Source organism: Chiloscyllium punctatum, chromosome 6 (assembly GCF_047496795.1).
Source record: "Chiloscyllium punctatum isolate Juve2018m chromosome 6, sChiPun1.3, whole genome shotgun sequence".
NCBI lineage: Eukaryota > Metazoa > Chordata > Chondrichthyes > Orectolobiformes > Hemiscylliidae > Chiloscyllium > Chiloscyllium punctatum.
Genome location: NC_092744.1, coordinates 66,040,805 through 66,060,213, shown reverse-complemented (window position 1 = coordinate 66,060,213; position 19,409 = coordinate 66,040,805).

The following is a 19,409-nucleotide window of genomic DNA, read 5'->3' as shown; positions in this document are numbered from 1 at the left end:
CTGACTGCTTTCTGTGCAAAAAATATTTCTATCTTTCTGACAGGGAGAAGCTTGAATATACAATTCAATTGTGAGTGGTTTAACAGAGCAGCGAATTGCAAAACTAGCTGCCACGGTGAATCACTGCCTTCATGAAACTTCAAGAAAGGTTCTTGGTAAGTTCACAGAGGTCATGACCACAGCTTTTGTAAAGCCTGTGTGCTGCTTTAAACAAGATGCCACATGTCTGATCCATAGACTCACAGTCATCACTGATATGCACCAAGCTATTTGGAAGCAGAATGGTAGGAATGATGTGCCACTGGGCAAGGCGGGAGATAATAGCAAAAAAGGTCATGAGGGGTGCTTTCAAAATGCACCCAGTTCTCAGATGTTGCACCATCAATTAATACATTTACAGAGATGAGTACAGCTGCAGATATTGAAGAGGATTGTCAGAGGTTTCAACAGGATATAGATCAGTTGGAGGCAATGCAGATAAATGGCAGATGGACCTTAATCTGGACAAGTGTGAGGTGATGGATTTTGGAAGGTCAAGTACAGACGGAAATTATATAGTGAATGGCAGAATCTTTAGGAGTATTGATATGCAGAAGGATCTGGGTATGTTGGTCCACAGATCACTGAATGTGGCAGTGCAGGTAGATAAGGTAGTGAAAAAAAAGGCGTGATGTGGAGGAGCTGGTGTTGGACTGGGGTGGACAAAGTTAAAAATCTCACAACACCAGATTATAGTCCAACAAGTGTATTTGGAAACACTAGCTTTTGAAGCATTGCTCCTTCATCAGGTAGCTGTGAAACAGGATCATAAGACACAGAATTTATAGTGAAAGATTACAGTGTAATGCAACTGAAATGATATATTGAATGCACCTAGATTGCTGGTAAGTCTTTCATCTTTTAGAATGGGTTGCAGGTTTCGCTTCATTAATATGAGGTGTAATAATTCATGTAATCCGAGAAAACTTAAGGGTTTATAACAAAAAAGTGACATCTCAACTCAGACAATGCATTAAAGATGTGAGGTTAGAGTCTGTATCCCGATGTTGAGTCAGACTGGTTCTATTTCCAAAGTAGGAATTTATAAAATATTACATGGACTGATTGCCTTCATTGACTGCCTGCAGATTGTGCACTTTTTCAGCAAAATAGAATATATTGGCATACACAATTCTGCAAATGCAAATTCACCCCATAGATATGTGTTGTTTGTGTGTGTGTGTATGAGAGAGAGTGTCAGTGTGTGCACATGAGTATGTGCATATGAGTGTGAGTGCACGTGAGAGAGTGTTTTTGCATGCTTGGTATAGTGTGTGCATGAGTGTGATGAATATAAGCCTGTGAGAGGGTGTGCAGTGTGTGTGTGCATTGTATGAGAGAGGGTCTGCGTGAATGTGTGAGTATGTGAGAGTCTGTGCTTGTCTGTGTGTGTGTGTGTGTGTGTGTGTGTGCGTGCCCTGTAGTGTGACATGAACCCAAGGTCCCAGTTGAGGCTTTCCTCGTGGGTTCCAAACTTGGATATCAGCTTCTCCTTGGCCACTTTGCGTTGTTGCATATCCTGAAGTCTGATTTGGAGGATGATCATCCGAAGATCCGAGGCCAATGTCCCTGACCGCTGAAGTGTTCCCCGACTGAGAGGGAACACTCCAGCCTGGTAATTGTTGCACGGTGTCCATTTATCCATTGTCATAGCATCTGCTCGGTCTCGCCAATGTATTATGCGTCACGGCTTCCTTGCCTGCAGCATATGTGTAGACAATGTTGGCTGAGTAACATGAGTAACTGCTGCATACGTGGTGGGTTGTGTCCCCATGTGTAATGGCAGTATCCATGTCGGCACTCTGACATATCTTGCAGTGGTTGCCATGACAGGGTTGTACAGTGTTGTGGTTGATGTTGTCCTGAAGGCTGGGCAGTTTGCTGCGAATAATGGTCTGTTTAAGATTTGGCGGTTGTTTAAAGATGAGAAGTGGAGGCATAAGGAAGGTCTTGGTGAGGTGCTCATCCTCATTGATAATGTGTTGCAGGCTATGAAGAACAAGGTGTAGTTTCTCCGCTCCCAGGAAGTACTCGACCACGAAAGGTACCCTATCGGTTGCATCCTGTGTCTGTCTCCTGAGGATGTCATTACGGTTTCTCATTGTGGCAGTGGCGATCGATGAGTTGAGCATCATACCCAGATCTTGTGAGGGCATCCTTGAGCACCCTCAGGTGTCCATTGTGTTCCTCCTCATCTGAACAGAACCTGTGTATACATAAAGCTTGTCCATAGGGGATGGCTGTTTTAATATGTTTAGGGTGGAAGCTAGAGAAGTGTACCATTGTGAGGTTATCTATGGGTTTGTGGTAGACTGAGGTGCTGAGGTGCCCATCCTTATTGGAGATGCGCCTGTCCAAGAATGAGACAGATAGTAAAGGGTAGTCCCTGGTAAGTCTGATGATGGGATGAAACTTATTGATATCACTGTGTAGTTGTTTCATTGACTACTCGCCATGGGTCCAGAGGAAGAAAATGGCGCTGGTTGGAGGTTCTGTGCATCAAATAAGTCTTGTTCGAACTTGTGCATGAAAATGTTGGCATATTGGGGTGCAAATTTGGTCCCCATGGCTGTTCTATGCGTCTGGATGAAGAACTGGTTGTCAAAGGTGAAAGTGTTGTGGTCGAGGATAAAGCGGTTAAGTTGTAGCAAGGTGGTCGGAGATTGGCAGTTGTTGGTTGCAGCGATGCCATCATTGTAGGGGATGCTGGTGTAGAGTGCTGACCCATCCATTGTAACGAGGAATGTTTGCAGTTTGCCTAGTCGTTGGGTGCTGAGTTTCCCTGAGAAATATGTAGTGTCACAACAGAAACTGGAAATCCCCTGTTCAATGGATTTCAAGATGCCCTTGACATAATGAGAGAGGGTATTGGAAGGGGCATTGAGTGTGAGGATAGACAAATTATGCTACAGCTTTTTAGAGCTTTAGTTAGGCCATACTTGGTATATTGCATAAAATTCTGATCACCACACTCCCAGAAGGATGTGGATGCTTTGGAGAGGGTACAGAAAATATTTACCAGGGTATTGCCTGGTATGGGGGAAATTAGTTATGAAGAAAGGTTGGCTAGACTGGGATTGTTTTTTACTGGAATGCAGGATGTTGAGGGGTAACCTGACAGATGTTTATAAGATTGTGAATGTCGTGATTAGAGGCTTTTTGCCAGGGTGGAGAGATCAATTACTACAGGACACAGGATCAAGGTGCAGAGTGGTGGGGGGGGAGGGGGGGGAGTTTCAAAGGCAAGTTGTTCACACAAAGGGTGATGAGTGCCTGGAATGTTCTGGCACAGGAGCACAATGGCAGCATTCAAGAAACACCAGGATGAATACATGAATAGGAAAGAGAATAGAGGGACATGGATCCTGTAAGTAAAAAGACATTTTTAGTGGAGAAGGGCAAAACATGTTGGTGCAGGCTTAGATGGCCGAAGAGTCTGATTCTGTGCTGTATTGTTCTATGTTCTTTTTACCCTCACTCAGCTTCTGGCCCTGCATAGATTCAGGTGGAACACTCTCTATACAAATAGCCTTATAGATTAGATTAGATTACTTACAATGTGGAAACAGGCCCTTTGGCCCAACAAGTCCACACCGACACGCCAAAGCGCAACCCACCCAGACCCATTCCCCTACATTTACCCCTTCACTTAACACTACAGGCAATTTAACATGGCCAATTTACCTAACCTGCACATTTTTGGACTGTGGGAGGAAACTGGAGCACCCGGAGGAAACCCACGTAGACACAGGGAGAATGTGCAAACTCCACACAGTCAGTCACCTGAGGTGGGAATTGTACCCGGGTCTCTGGCACTGTGAGGCAGCAGTGCTAACCACTGTGCCACCGTGCTGCCCATGTACAGAATAAGTACCCAGAATCCATTTCAAAGTAACGTCAGTGAGGACATGCCATTAGGAAGTAACATATTGAACTTAGATGATGTAATTAAATCAAGTCAAAGCAAATTGAAGCTTCATGCTAAATACAGATCTAAAACAAAACTAGGATATAAATGAATAAGTTCTCAGGTAATCTGTAATGGGAAAAAAATCACACTGTTCTATTTTTAACACTTTGTTTCCTTACTGTACACAATTGCCATGTGATTTTTGTTTAATCTTTTAAGCATGTCACAAATACAATTAATTCTTTGTGAGTTATCAACAATAAGTTCTGCAAGGCTCTGCTGCTGAACAGAGGTCATGCCATCCAATTCATAAGGCCATAATTTTCTGTTGATTAAGATTAGTGGAAGCAAATCAATTAACTGAAATTCATCCTCAGAAAAGCATGCATCCCTCTGCTCCTGTAAAGAATAGCAAAACTTGCCCGAGAGGATCATCACATATCTGTGATGGAAATCATATAATTTGAGTTTTCATAATCTATTTTCTTGACTTATAATGTGTATCAATCCATTGGTAAACATTGCCATCTGTAAAAAAAAAATGTATATGTACATCGTGGATACCCAAATCACTTTACAGGACAGTGTCAGGTAGGTTGTGACATCAGGCAGCTACATGTTGAGTGGATTAAGTGGATTAAAAAAAAATTCTCCTTTAAATCTATTGCTGCAATAGTGTTTCTGTTTTGCAAATTTATCTTTTACATCTAATTTCTGTTTCACTTTTGACTTGTAATTAAACCTGATCTAGACCGAATTATTGCTTATTAAAGGCTGATTTTAACATGAGTGATTATGCTTTGATTAAGTCAAAATTAAACAATAAGGTAGTCAGCAACAATATTATTTGATTGTAGGATTTGGCCTTGTTCCCAAAAATATTTCCCCCAGCTGTTGTTTAGCCTCCATAGATGGGTTTTCCACTGTTCGAAGAGAAGATTTGTCCTTACTGCATTGATTTTGATGTTCCATGAACTAAATGCAAACCCCACTTCCATGGGATGATGAATGATTGTTGGACACCATACATTTGAGAGATATATTCAAGGAGAGATCAACAACCAGATGAATCAAATATAACAGTGTTACAATTGAGTAAAGACAACTGCAAAGACATAAGGAAGGAACTAGCCAGAGTTGATTAGAAGAGAACCCTAACAGGGAAGACAATGGACTGGAAAATAAGGCCGAAGAAATATAAATGGGGAACAAAAAATTTTCAGATGAACTGAATAGGAACTTTGCATTAGTCTCAACAGTGGCAGACACCAGCAACATACTAAAACTTCAAGAGAGTTAGGGGCCGGAGGTGATTATTGTGGCCATTACTACGGAGAAGGTGCTGGGGAAGTTTGAAAGTTTAGAGGTGAGTAAATCACCCAGACTGGATTGACTATATATCAGGTGTTGGTAGTGATCTTTCAGGAATTAGTGAGTTTTGAGAAGATTTGAAGTTCAAGTTGAGGATCTCGATGTAGGTTTGCTTGCTGAGTTGGAAGACCCAGAGACAAAAACACCAAACACCACCAACTTCATCACCAAGACAGTATCATCAAGCTAGTGGACCTATGACTTACCATCCACTTCACCTTCAACAACAAAAATGACAGACAAACCAACGGAACACCCATTGGTTCTCTGATATCAGGATTCTTAGCAGAGGCAGTAATGCACAGACTCCAACGAACAGCTCTGCCAACCATCCAACCCAAACTTTGGGTCCGCTACGTGGATGACACTTTTGTCATCACTAAACGAAACAAATTAGAAGAAACCTTCAAGACCATCAATAAGACCCTTACTGGCATAAAATTCACTTAAGAAGAGGAAAACAAAAACAAGCTGCCATTCCTAGATGTCACAGTCGACCGAACAGACAATGGGGAACTTCAAACCAGCGTCTACAGGAAAACAACACATACAGACCAAATATTTAAATACAGAAGCAATCATCACAAACGAAACTGCATGAGAACATTATTTCAACAAGCCACCACACACTGCAGCACAGAAGAATCATGCAAGCAGAGGAAAATCACCCATACAGTGTATTCAAAAAGAATGGGTACCCAATGAACACAGTCCGCTGATTTCTCAGCAACAAACCCAAACAAGCAGACAAAATGTGTCAAAAACCCTAGCCATTCTCCCCAACGTCAAAGACTTCTTGGAAATGACTGCCAGACTACTCAGACCTCTTAGCATCATGGTAGCCCACAAACCCACTAACACACTAAAACAGCAGCTCATGTATTTGAAAGACTGTACACAGACAACAAGCAAAACTAATGTCCTTTACAAAATGCTGTGCAACAACTGTAACAATTACTACGTTGGACAAACAGGCAGAAAACTAGCCACCAGGATACATGAACATCAACTAGCTACAAAACGACATGACCCTCTCTCACTTATATCCTTACATAGAGATAAGGAAGGATATCACTTCGACTGGGACAACACATCCATCCTAGGACAAGCCGAACAGAGACATGCACAAGAATTCCTAGAAGCATGACATTCCAACCAGAACTCTATCACAAACACATTGACTTGGATCCCATATACCACCCGCTGAGAAAAAGAACTGGAAATGGCATCATCATAGAAGATGATGTCACCACAGGAAATGACATCACCAACCCAAGGAAACCCAAACATATAAATAAAAAGCAGGAAACACCAGCGGTGCTCTGTCCAGAGGCTCAGTGAAGATGTTACCTAGTATGGTGATGAAATGTCTGAAAATGAGCCTTCCAGCTCAGTGAGCAAGTTTACATCCAGATCTTTCAGGAATCATTGGAGTGAAAGAAGGTTGCAGAGGACTAGAAAATGTTGAATGTATCACCCTTATTTAAGAGTGGAGGGAGGCAGAGAATGGCAAATTCTAGACCAGTTAACCTGACCTCAGTTGTTGGTAAGATTTTAGAGTTCATTATTAAGAATGAGATTGCAGAATATTTGGAGTGTATGGTAATATAGGGTCAAGAAATGTGGTGCAGAAAAAGCACAGCAGGTCAGGCAGCATCCAGGAGCAAAAGGGTCGATAAGCCCTTCATCAGGAATGGGGGGGTCGGGGGGCAAAGGAGGCCGAGAGATAAATGGGAAGGGGATGGTGCTGGGGGTAAGGTAGCTTGGAAGGTGATAGGTAGATAATAGTAGAGAGTGATGGTGATAGGTCAGAGAGAAGGGTGGAGCAGATACATGGAAAGGAAGATGATAGGTAGGATGGTTCAAGAGGACAGTGTCGCATTAGAGGGTTGGATCTAAGATAGGGTGGGTGGAGAGGAGATGAGGAAACTGGTGAAGTCGATGTTCATGCTGTGTGGTTGGACAGTCCCAAGGCAGAAGATGAGGCGTTCCTCTTCCAGGCATTGGATGGCTTGGATTTGGTGGTGGAGGAAGCCCAGGACTTGCATATCCCTGGTGAAGTGGGAGGGGATGTTGAAGTGGTCAGCCACAGGGTGGTGGGGTTGTTAGGTGCACAGAGATGTTCCCTGAACAGTTCTGCAAGTTGGCATCCTGTCTGCCCAATGTAGAGGAGACTACATCAGGAGCAATGGACACTGTAAATAAGGAGTTTTATATGTGCAGGAAAATCTCTGCTAGATGTGGAAGAATCCTTTGGGGCATTGGATGAAGGTGAGGGGAAGGAGGTGTGGGCGTATGTTTTACACCTCTTGCAGTAGCAAGGGAAGGTGCTGGGTGTGGAGGGTGGGTTGGTGGGGGCCACCTACATACCCATATAATGTAGGGCTGAGTCAGCACAGCTTTGTCATGGGGAGATCACTTCTGGCAAATTTGGTGGAATTCTTTGAGGAGGTAACAGGCAAGTTAGACCAAGGAGAGCCAGTGGATGTGATTTGTTTGGATTTCCAAAAGGCTTTTGACAAGGAGACACCGAGGAGGTTGCTAAATAAGATAAGAGTCCATGGTGTTAGGGGTAAGGTAATAGCATGGATAGAGGATTGGCTAACTGGCAGAAGGCAGACAGTTAAGATAAAAGGGTCTTTATCAGGATGGCAGCAGGTGACTACTGGTGTTCTTCAAGATTCCATATTGGGACCACTAATAGTTTAAATGAATGAGTTGAAGGCATCATTACTAAGTTTATAGATGACACGAAGATAAGTGCAGGAATAGGTAGTGTTTAGGAAATGGGGTAGCCGCAGGAGGACTTCAATATGCTAGGTGAGTGGGCAAAGAAATGACAGATGGATACAATGTGGCAAAATGTGAGGTTATATATTTTGGTCAGAAGAATAGAGGCATAGACTATTATCTAAATGGGGAAAGGCTTCAGAAATCTGAAACACAAAGGGACTTGGGAAGTCCTGGTTCAGCATTCCCTTAAGGTGAACATCCAGGTTCAGTTGGCAGTTAGGAAGGCAAATGCAATGAAGCATTCATTTTGAGAGGGCTAGAATACAAGAACAGAGATGTACTGTTGATGCTGTATAAACCTCTGGTAAGACCACGTTTAGAATATTGTTATTGGTTTTGGGCCCAGTATCTGAGGAAGGATGTGCTGGGCATTGAAGTAGGTCCAATGGAAATATACAAGAAAGATCCCGGCGTTGAAGGGCTTGCCATATAAGGAATGGTTGAGGACTCTAAATTTGTACTCAATGCTGTTTTGAAAGATGAGGCGGGATCTCATTGAAGTATGTGGAATACTGAGATGTCTGTTTGAATGGATATGGAGAAAATATTTCCACTTAGCAGGGGAGATTAGAAACTGCGAGCACAGACTCAGGGTGAAGGAATAAACCTTTAGAACTGAGGTGAGGAGAAATTTCTTCAACCAAACAGTGATGACTCAGTGGAACTCGTTGCTGCAGTGGGCTAGGGAGGCAAAGTCATTGAGTGCTTTTCAGACAGAGATTGATAGGTTCTTGTTTGGTAAGGGGATTAAGGGTCACGGGGAGGATCCAAAAGAATGGGATTGAGAAACATATCAGCCATGATCAAATGGTGAAGCAGATAGGATGGGCTGAATGGTATAATTCTGATCCTACATCTTATGATCTTATGGTATAACAACCAGAGCTTTGTAATGCATGAAAATTTTGAAAAATCAGTGTGAGATAAGACTCCTGTTTTGTCCAGACTTGCTGATTTTAAAAAAACCTTGATGGATGCCTTGACAGGTCTGAATGTGTCAGAAATTTTCTTAAAAGACGCAATGCTTCAAAACTTGCTACTGCAGCTGAGTGGTTAACAGTCAACCACTGAAAACTAGAGGGAAAAGACATTGACAGATTGACTGACTGACTGGAGGTCTATTCCTGTGTAAAGGAAGTTGAAAATGTGATGGTATAAATGTTAACGGTTATTGTACCACTGTATGTGTGTGTGTGTGTGTGTGTGAACATATTATTGACATCAAATAATATTGTTCTTTTACCATTCCTGGGTATGGCCATTCATTTCATTTTTGCCCACAATATGGTTCCACATCTAGCTGAGACTGCAGGGATTCTCACCCTACACCACCTACCTGTAAATGCAGTGCCTGTCCAACTTTGTTAAATGAAATAATTTTTTGAAGTCCTTTGAATAGCTCACAAGTGTGGAACTGCATTAATCCATTTAAGAAATTCTGAATAACCCTTTTCAGAAATTTTCATCTTGCTACAATTTCTGTTTTCGTACAGGGCATGTTCCACTCGCCTAAATCCAGAATGCTTAGGTACAGATTAATGGAGACATGTTTAAACCCCATATATTTGTACAGGGATAAGTAGATAAAGCCAAGTAGCTTAACAATATTGAGAACAAGTAAGTATTCCATTTCTTGTTAAACTCAAACCAATCACTATGAAATATGATGTCAAAATGCTAATTAAAATCCTGAAATCCAATGAAATATTAACATATTTTACGTACCTAGTTATCTTGAGGTAACAACCTTTTATTCGGGGTCAGTTTTCAACTCTACATTGTTTCAGTCACTTCTAACGTTTTCAAAGTTTTTCTTGAGTTTTTTCAAGTTATGCTATTTGATAAAGCTGCGACAAAAACAGTAGTTTCTGGAAAAGCTCAGCAGGTCTGGCAGCATCTGTGAAGAGAAATCCGTTAACGTTTTGGGTCCGGTGACCCTTCCTCAGAACTGATGGTAGCTTTGTTTCCCCAATGTAGAGGAGATCACATTATGAGCAGCAAATGCAGTAGAGTAGAATGTGTGAAGTGCAGGTAAGTGCTGCTTCACCTGGAAGGTATGTTTGGGCCCTTGGATACTGAGGTGTTACACTTTTGGCATTGCAGGGGAAGGTGTTGTGGGACTGTGGGGTGATATTGGGAGTGAAGAAAGAGTGGACCAGGGTGTCCCGAAGGAAAAAGTCCATGCGAAAGGTAGACAAGGGAAGGGTGGGTAATATGTGTCTGGTGCTGGCATCTTGCAGGAGGTGGCAGAAATGATGACTGATGATCTTCTGTATGTGGATGCTTGTGGGATGGAGGACAAGGGGAGCCCTGTTGCTGTTGCGGGAGGGAAGAGAGGGGGTGAGGGCAGAAGTGTGGGAGATGGGTCAGACCCAGTTGAGGGCCCTATCGACAACAGTGCTGAGAATCCTTAGTTGCCATTGTAGGTTGGTGTACTGACCTCTACATTGCAGAGGCTGAGTGTCAGCTGTCAGATACCTCCTCCTATCTTTCCCTGGACCATGACTCTACCATGGCACATCAGGCCATTGACTACAGTCACTGACGTCATTTCATCTGGCAATCTCACCCCCACTGCCTCCAACTGATAAACGCCCAGCCCCACATAGCTCGCTTCCACCTCCTTCTGAAAATCCACAAGCAGGACTACTGGGGCCAACCATTGTTTCAGCCTGCTCCTGCCCCATAGAACCCATCTATTCCTACCTTGACTCAGTATTTTCTCATTGGTCCAGTCCCTGCACACTTATATCCATGATTCCTTTGATGCTTTACACCAGTTTCAGATATTTCCAGTTTGCAAGCTCCAGCCGCCTCCTCTTCACCATGGACGTGCAATCCTTTTACGCATCTACCCCCCACGAGGATGGTCTCAGGGCTCTCCTCTTCTTTCTGGAAAAAAGGCCTGAACCGTTCCCACCCACCACCCCCCTCGCCTGGCTGAACTCGTTCTGACTCAACAACTTCTCTTTTAATTCCTCTCATTTTCTTCAGGCCAGAGGGGTGGGCATGAGTACTTGCCTGGGCGCTAGTTATGCCTCTCTTCGAGGGATACGTAGAACATTCCTTGTTCCAGTCCTATTCTGGACCCCACCCACAACTCTTTCTCTGATATATTGGTGAGATCATCGGTGCTGCTTCCATCTCTCATCTGGAATTGGAAAGGTTCATCGATTTAACTTCCAATTTCCACCCCGCCTTTCTTGCACCTGGTGTATCTCTGACTCCTCCCTTCCTTGACATCTCTGTTTCCAGTTCTGGGGTTAGACTGGCCACTCATATGAACCCAGCGACTCCCACAGCTACTTGGACTACACAGCCTTGCACCCTGTTTCCTGTAAGCACTCCATTCCACTCTCCTAGTTCCTCTTGTGAGAAACAAAGCCCACTCATTTCAATAATTTCAGTCCGAGACAAGATCTGAATCAGTAGTGTCATTTATTTTACACTTGCAAGTGGGTGTGATGTCCAGTGTCTATAAGGCAGAGGACATACACACCAAATTCAATTCATACACAACATTTATATAATTTGATTTCTTTTGTTTTACATTGCTCCTCCCCTGCTTACATCTTCCACTTCCCTAAGACCGGCCCCCATTACCCCTGTTTATCTCTTGCCTTATCCGGCCTTGTCTGTGACAAAATGTTTATTTCTGGCCTCACAAGGCTGTTTGACCTCATCCTGCTGTAGGTCATTGTTAGGCATATTCTTTCTTCATCATTATCTACCCCCTTCATCTGTGCCTTTCCCGAGGCCGTTCTGATCCCTATGACCCTTTTAATTGGGGTTTGTTCCTCTGTCTCTGTAAAAGTGGGAAACAGATGTTTATACCTACTGTTTGTACAGGCGTATCTAGCTTAACTTCATCCCCTCACAACATCTTATCTACTTGCCCGTAATGTCTACCATTGTTTTGCAGTCACATTTCATTCTGACATACAGTTTTAGCTAATACAAAAACAATTATATATTTCCTCCACATTGTTTCCATTCTTGTTGACTCAGCTCGTGGCTAAAACAATTACACACTGGTGTGAGTTCGTTTTACTTTGTAAAATGGAATTGCAGAATTGCAGAAGTAACATTAATTTACCTATATCCCATAATTTCCCCCTTTTCTTTTAATTACCATTTGTTATCTTCTGCATTTTTCTTTTAGGGGCACCTGTTTCATCAAGGCTGTTTCAATCAGTCTTTGGGTGAACCCTCGTATACAGGGTATGATACAACAGCCAATGGCCACCAATACCCCGACTACTACTATCAGGGAAGTAAGGATAGAAACCACCACCCCCTTCTACCTTCCAAACCAGGACTCAAGCCATCCTGTGAGAGATGTGTCTACTCCTGGATTCTCAGCCAGTTCCTCTGCTAAGCTAGTCAATCCCCTTAAGGCCCGAGTAATTGAACCATCAGGTGCAGTGTTATTAGGAATAAAGGTACAACAGCTTCCTCCTAACATCACACACACACATACACACACACACACACACCCTTTTTCTGCTAAAATCATATCAAGGACCATTCTGTGTTCCCATGACATCTTACTTGTTGCATCAAGCTGTTCTGATATTCCTTTAACCGCATCTCTTGTATAATTTATAAATCGCTGTTGATTATAGAAAATGCAATTTATCCAATCTACATTTTTATTAATTGTTACCCACCAGAAGAGAGCTGACTCAAAGCCTGCTGCAATCTGGTTACAAGCCTTGAATTCATCAGGTACTCCCCTAGGGACTCCTACCGAATCGAGATTAGATTAGATTAGATTACTTACAGTGTGGAAACAGGCCCTTCGGCCCAACAAGTCCACACCGACCCGCCGAAGCGCAACCCACCCATACCCCTACATCTACCCCTTACCTAACACTACGGGCAATTTAGCATGGCCAATTCACCTGACCTGCACATCTTTGGACTGTGGGAGGAAACCGGAGCACCTGGAGGAAACCCACGCAGACACGGGGAGAATGTGCAAACTCCACACAGTCAGTCGCCTGAGGCGGGAATTGAACCCAGGTCTCTGGCGCTGTGCCACTGTGCCGCCCACAGATAAATCCTGTCATCGAAAGAAGTGTCTAACAGTAATCTCTTACCCCTTCCCTTTTTCCCTCCTATCTTTTCCTTCTCAAATTCCAGGGTAAATGGAATTGCCAATTGTACAATTGCACATATCCCTCTCCAATCTGGAGGTAGTGTGGGTCTCAATATTTTGCCTCCACAGTCCCACCACAGATCCGCTCGGGGAACCTTTAGTGCTGAGTAGTTCCCTCCCTTCTCTGTTTCGGTAACATTCTTAATCTCTGTACATAATTTCAGCTCCCCCAAATCTTTTGATCGACTTGTACCTCGTCTACACACACGATGTGTGATTTCCAACTGCGGCGGAAAATAGGGGGGGATCTTTTGCATCTTTCTTCTCCAAGGGAGGGAATATCAGTGATAGGGAGGTACAATTCCTATCATTCCATGCAGTCTCATCCTGATACAGGGCTATCATACATTTCATGCCCTTCCTGTCTAGCTTCCACCCGAGCGGAAAGGGAACCACCTGGGTCACTGGCCGACCGGAGGCACATGCATAGCAATTGCTTTTGTTCAAACTTTTTACAGTATGCTTTACCCATTCAACCCAGGCAGTTGCATCCCCATACCCAATTTCTATTTCAATGGTCTGTTTCAAGTCCTTTACCTCTATAAATTTTACTACTTTAGGATCATTGGGAAGAGTGAAAGATTGTATCTTATTACCCAGTAGTTCTACCCGTTTTCCCTGTCCTGTACTAATTCGGAAACAACAGCCCAAGAAATCCTTCCCATTTGCTTTCATTTCTATCCCAAACGTTTCATTTCATTGTATCTCATAGGTGCCCCCTCCCCCCCAGGATTGTTTCGTGCCATGTGGTTTTCCTTATTGTTAGGTATATTGGGTTACACTTTTTATTGGGACAGTCGCGAGCTGGTCGGAAGGGGGTCCGGTGCACTGTGACGAGACCATTATACTAAGTACCATCCCCAAGGCCATCCCCATAGGACTTAAGATGTATCTCAAAGCTGCGGTACTGTCTCTGAATATCTACATCCCCACAATTTACTAAGCTGCATACATCAGCGTCTATTACTTGTGGATTATCAGATTCAGGAACCGCTAATAACACATATGAAAATGATATTTGATGAAATCCCAATACTAAAAGGGCTAGCATCATAATTCTAAGCATTCCCAGTATTCTAAACATCATGCTGAGCACAAAAAGACTTAATATACAATCTTACAGAAATAATCCCGCGCTCGCGTCACCACTGTATAATTAGTTACTCAAAGTCTCTTTAGCCTGAGTTTCAGTGGGTCTTGCGTTGATTCGGCTGTCCAGACTTCTTCCTCAACTGGAAGAAGTCCAGCCTTTCTCTGCTGTCCTTATTGCCGTTTCGATAGTCAAAAGAGCCTGGTACGGCCCTTCCCAGTCCGGCTGCAATTTAGTCTCTGTCCATGATTTTACTAAGATTCAATCGCCCGCCTGGATGGGATGAACGGTGAATTCAAGGGGTGGAGTCTGTGCCAATAAACCCTGTTTCCTGAGGAAAGACAAAGAGGAGGACAAGCCCAGCACATACTTCTTTAAAAACAAATCTTTAGTTTCGGGAATTGGCAATTCGCCATTTGTTCCCAAGTAAGGTAATCCAAATAAGATTTCATAGGGGGATAGTCCCAAGTCTTTCCTTGGGGCTGTTCATACTCGCAAGAGAGCTATCGGTAAACATTTGGTCCAAGGGAGTCTGGTTTCTATTATCAATTTAGAGAGCTGTCGTTTGAGTGTTTGGTTCATTCTCTCAACCCTTCCCGATGATGGCGGGTGCCATGGAGGATGGAACTCCCAGGAAATTCCCAACCCTTTCATTACCCCCTGTAACACCTTAGAGGTAAAGTGAGTTCCTTGGTCGGAATCGAAACGATTCACTAGCCCATATCGGGGAATTATGTGCTCCAATATTGTTTTAGACACTCCACTCGCAGTGGCAGTAGCTAGGGGGTATGCCTCAACCCAACCAGATAAATGATCTACTATGACTAGCATATATTTTAGTCTCCCTACCCTGGGTAGTTCAGTATAATCTACTTGTATACTCTGGAAAGGTCTCAATCCTGGGTCTCTTCCTCCCAGGGTCTGTTTTCTCAAGACTTTCTTATTTACCTTTCTGCATATGATACATCCCTCACATATTTGTTTGACAATTGTATATATTCCTTTACATACATATTCCCAAAGAACCAAATCACACATTGCTTGTACTCCCCAGTGGCTGCCTTGATGTAGGACAGCCATAATCTCTCGCATTATCATTTTGTTTAACATTCTCCTTCCATCAGGTAACATCCAATGCCAGTCTGCTGTTTTTACAGCCCCTAAATCTCTCAATTCTTTTTCTTCACTTTCAGTAAATATAGGAGCTTCCCTAGGTATTAGGTATTAGGGAATGAATCGTCACTTCTTATGGGTTCAGGGTGGCTTCCCCAGCCACTTCATCGGCTAATCTATTTCCCCTAACCTCTGGTTCATTTCCTTTCTGATGACCATTTACATGCACTACTGCTATTTCTTGGGGGAGTAATAGGGATTCCAAGACCCGTTTAATCAATTCTTCATGTACTAATTCCTTCCCCCCTCTGGGTTAATACTCCCAAAGCCGCTCCCTTATCCACGGTGGCAAAGAGGTGGAAAGGTTTATCTAGGGAAGGTAAGGCTAACACGGGGGCATGGATCAGATCTCTTTTGCCTCATCATCCCAACTTAGACATTTTGGTTCCCCCTCTAATAGTCTGAGATATAATTTCTTAGTCTTCTGTGCATAGTAATCAATCCACAATCTGCAATAACCCGTGAGACCCAAAAATTTGTGTAACTCCCGTTTAGTGCTGGGTAGCGGCATTCCCACTATTCCCTCTATCCGTTCCGGGCTTATCTTTCGCTTTCCCTCACTAACTAAATGTCCCAAGTATTTCACTTCTTGCTCCACATATTGTAGTTTGTTCTTAGATACCCTCAGTCCCTGCTGGCCCAGGAAATTCAATAATTTGTTAGTGGCTTCTACTACTCTTTCTCTTCTTTTTCCTATTACTAAGAGGTCGTCTACATACTGCAACAGGGTAGTCCCCTTGGGGCTGCTAAGTTTCTCCAATATTTGTTCTAACATCTGTCCAAATAAATCTGGGGATTCCGTAAACCCCTGGGGAAGCACAGTCCACTGGTATTGCTGTTTCTGTCCTGTCTTAGGGTCTTCCCACTCAAAGGCAAACAAATTCCTACCTTCCTCTGCCAAGGGACAAGCCCAAAAGGCATCCTTTAAATCTATCACACTAAACCATTTGTGGTCATGAGGGACCTTACTTAATAATGTATAGGGAGTTAGCATCACTGGGTGCCTGATCTGTACTATTCGATTTAATGTTCTCAAATCTTGCACCAATCGATAAGTTCCATCAGATTTCCGCACTGATAGTATTGGGGTATTATAAGGAGACATACATGGCTCCAACAGTCCATCTCTAATCAGTCCCTCAATTACTGGCTGCAGTCCTCGTTTACCTTCTATGGAAATGGGATATTGTCGATCACAGACAACGTCCCCTTTTCCTTTATTTAAAAATTTACTTCAAGGGGAGGGATCTGTAGTTTTCCACGATTCCCTTCCCTAGCCCATACAATAGGGTCTATCTCTCCACATCCTCTGCCAACATTGCCATTGTACAACTAATTCTTTTTCCTGAATTCCAATCTCCAGTCCTAAAAGGATAATTAAGTCTCTCCCTAGTAAGTTACTTCCTATATCGGGGATATACAGCAGTTCCCCTGTGACCTTGTCCTTAGGACCTTCTATCATCATAGGCTCAAATACTGGAACAGTAAATCCTTCCCCTTTTACCCCCGAAACAGTAATTGACCGTGTTGACATTCCTACTTTCTTTGGTTTAAAATTCAGCGATGACCATGCTGCCCCCGTATCTACTAGGAAGACTACCTCTTCCCTATAGGGTCCCACCTTCAGGTTTATCAAGGGTTCCTGGTGGGCCCCCGAGGGCAGGAACCCCTGACACCCCTATTCTTCATCAAAATTCATAAGCAGAATTGCCCTCTCTTCCCTTTTCAGAACAGGACACTCCTGCTTGAAGTGCCCTATCTTTCCGCAATAATAGCATCCTGCCTGTGGAGACCTCCAGTTCTGCCCCTATCGCTCGAACCCTCTATCAAATGCTCCCCCTTGTTCTCTCCCTCTCCCTCTCTGTCCTACATGCTGCCACCCGCCGCTCCGGTTGCTCAATACTGGTTCCATTCTTTTCTTAACTACCTCATCAACCGTAGCTACCATCATTTTCACCTTCTGTTTTTGTCTCTCATCCTCTCTCTTTACAAACACTTTCTGTGCCTCTCTTAATAACTCATCTAATAGCTTTTCACTCCACCCTTCTATCCTCTGTATCTTTCTCTGTATGTCTGGCCATGCCTTTGTCACAAAATGTGCTTTCAAAAGACCATGTGCCACTGGGTCCTCAGGGTTCATTCCAGAATATTTCCACATTGAGTCTCTTAATCTCTGCAAAAAAAAGTGAAGGAGTCTCATCTTTCTCCTGTCTAACTTCAAAGACTTTAGTCAAATTCTGTGACTTCGGAACTGCCTCTCTTATTCCTTTTAGAACCAGGTCTTTCAATTCCCTCATTCCTTCTTAATACTCTGGGTTTTGATCTTCCCACTGGGGTTCTCTGAGGGGAAACTTCGTCTCATTCCCATCTCCAATCGGGTGCTCCCTGTCCCATATTTTAATGGCTGCTCCTCGTATAAGTCCCCTTTCTTCCCCAGTAAATAGTATATTCAAAATAGACATTAACTCAGCCCAGGTATACAGACTGGGCCCCAAAAATTGATCAATTTGTTCAGACAACCCTACCGGATCCTCAACCAGGACCTTCATTTCTTTTTTAAATGTTCTGACCTCCCCACTGCTGAGGGGGACACTTACAAACCCAATCTCTTTGTCCCCTATTGGTACCTCCCGAAGGGGATAAGTCATTACGTTCTTCCCCTTTTTCTTTTTTTAAAGAAATATTGCAATATTTCTAGCTCCCCATAACTTCAAACACCAATTCGTCAATTCATGCTTGACTAACTTCAAAGCCTGTTCCAAACTTGTAAATATATTTATATATTTACGTTCATTTATTCAGTATTTAATATTTAAAATGTAAAATGCATACAGTTCTCAATTTTGAAATCCACTGTAATCACCCAGTTTTAGTCCCTTAATTTAAATCCAAAATTAGTTTTCTTAAGTAGTGATGACCAATCATTGCTCAAGTACAATACTATAGGTCGTGAAATAATCAGAGCTGCCTTAAAAGAATTTGTCTATTCTAGTTCAAAAAAAAACTTCTAATGCATGAACAATGGCCGAATCCAAGGTCACAGATATTAACCACAGAATTTTGTTTTTACTACAATCTAATGTTGAACTGAAACTTCAACTGTCCTCCATAAATCGCTTTTATGTAAAGATAAAAGAGATTAGTTAGAAACTGATAGTAAGGCAGTTATGACCTGTAAGAAGAACAGAAGATATCATTCTTTTTTTTCCCATAATCTCTATAGAATCCTTAACCTTAAAAGAAATCATGTTAATGTTCCATAATAAAAATCAGATTCAACACAGTCCTGGAACTCAAGCTCCAGGGAATAAAACGCAAACATTCAATCACCAACAAACAAATGTGCATTCAAACCAAATCACAAAGGGTTAAACTTTCTACCAGCTGTACAGCTTTTTTTCATTCTCTCTCTCTCTCTCACTCATTGACAAATAAATTCAGATATTTACAAACCCAGTCTTTGTCCGACCTGTATTTTGGCCGGAAGAGGCGGGATGAAGAATGGATTCCTTAGTCCATACGAAGCAACAATATTTAATCATCTTTCTTTTTCCCTTGTACAAATATTATTTTGCCAATTCCACAACATCCTGCCCAAAGGACTTTCTGGAGGTATGTTGTAAGGGACCCCGCCTCCATTTCCATTGCCTTTTCCTTCTTTTGTTTTCCTGGAGGCTTTTTCCTTACCCATGGCACAACCCATATTGAGTTCCTTCGTTAGTCCCTTATTAACTACTAAAACTCAATCCCGGCCACCAAAGCAATACTTAAAAGTCAGGTTTCTTACCTTGCCCCTTTGTGCCGTATTTTCTATCGACCTCCTTTCACTGTCTGATTCAGATGTCTCTCTTGTGGGATTCGTACCAATCGCC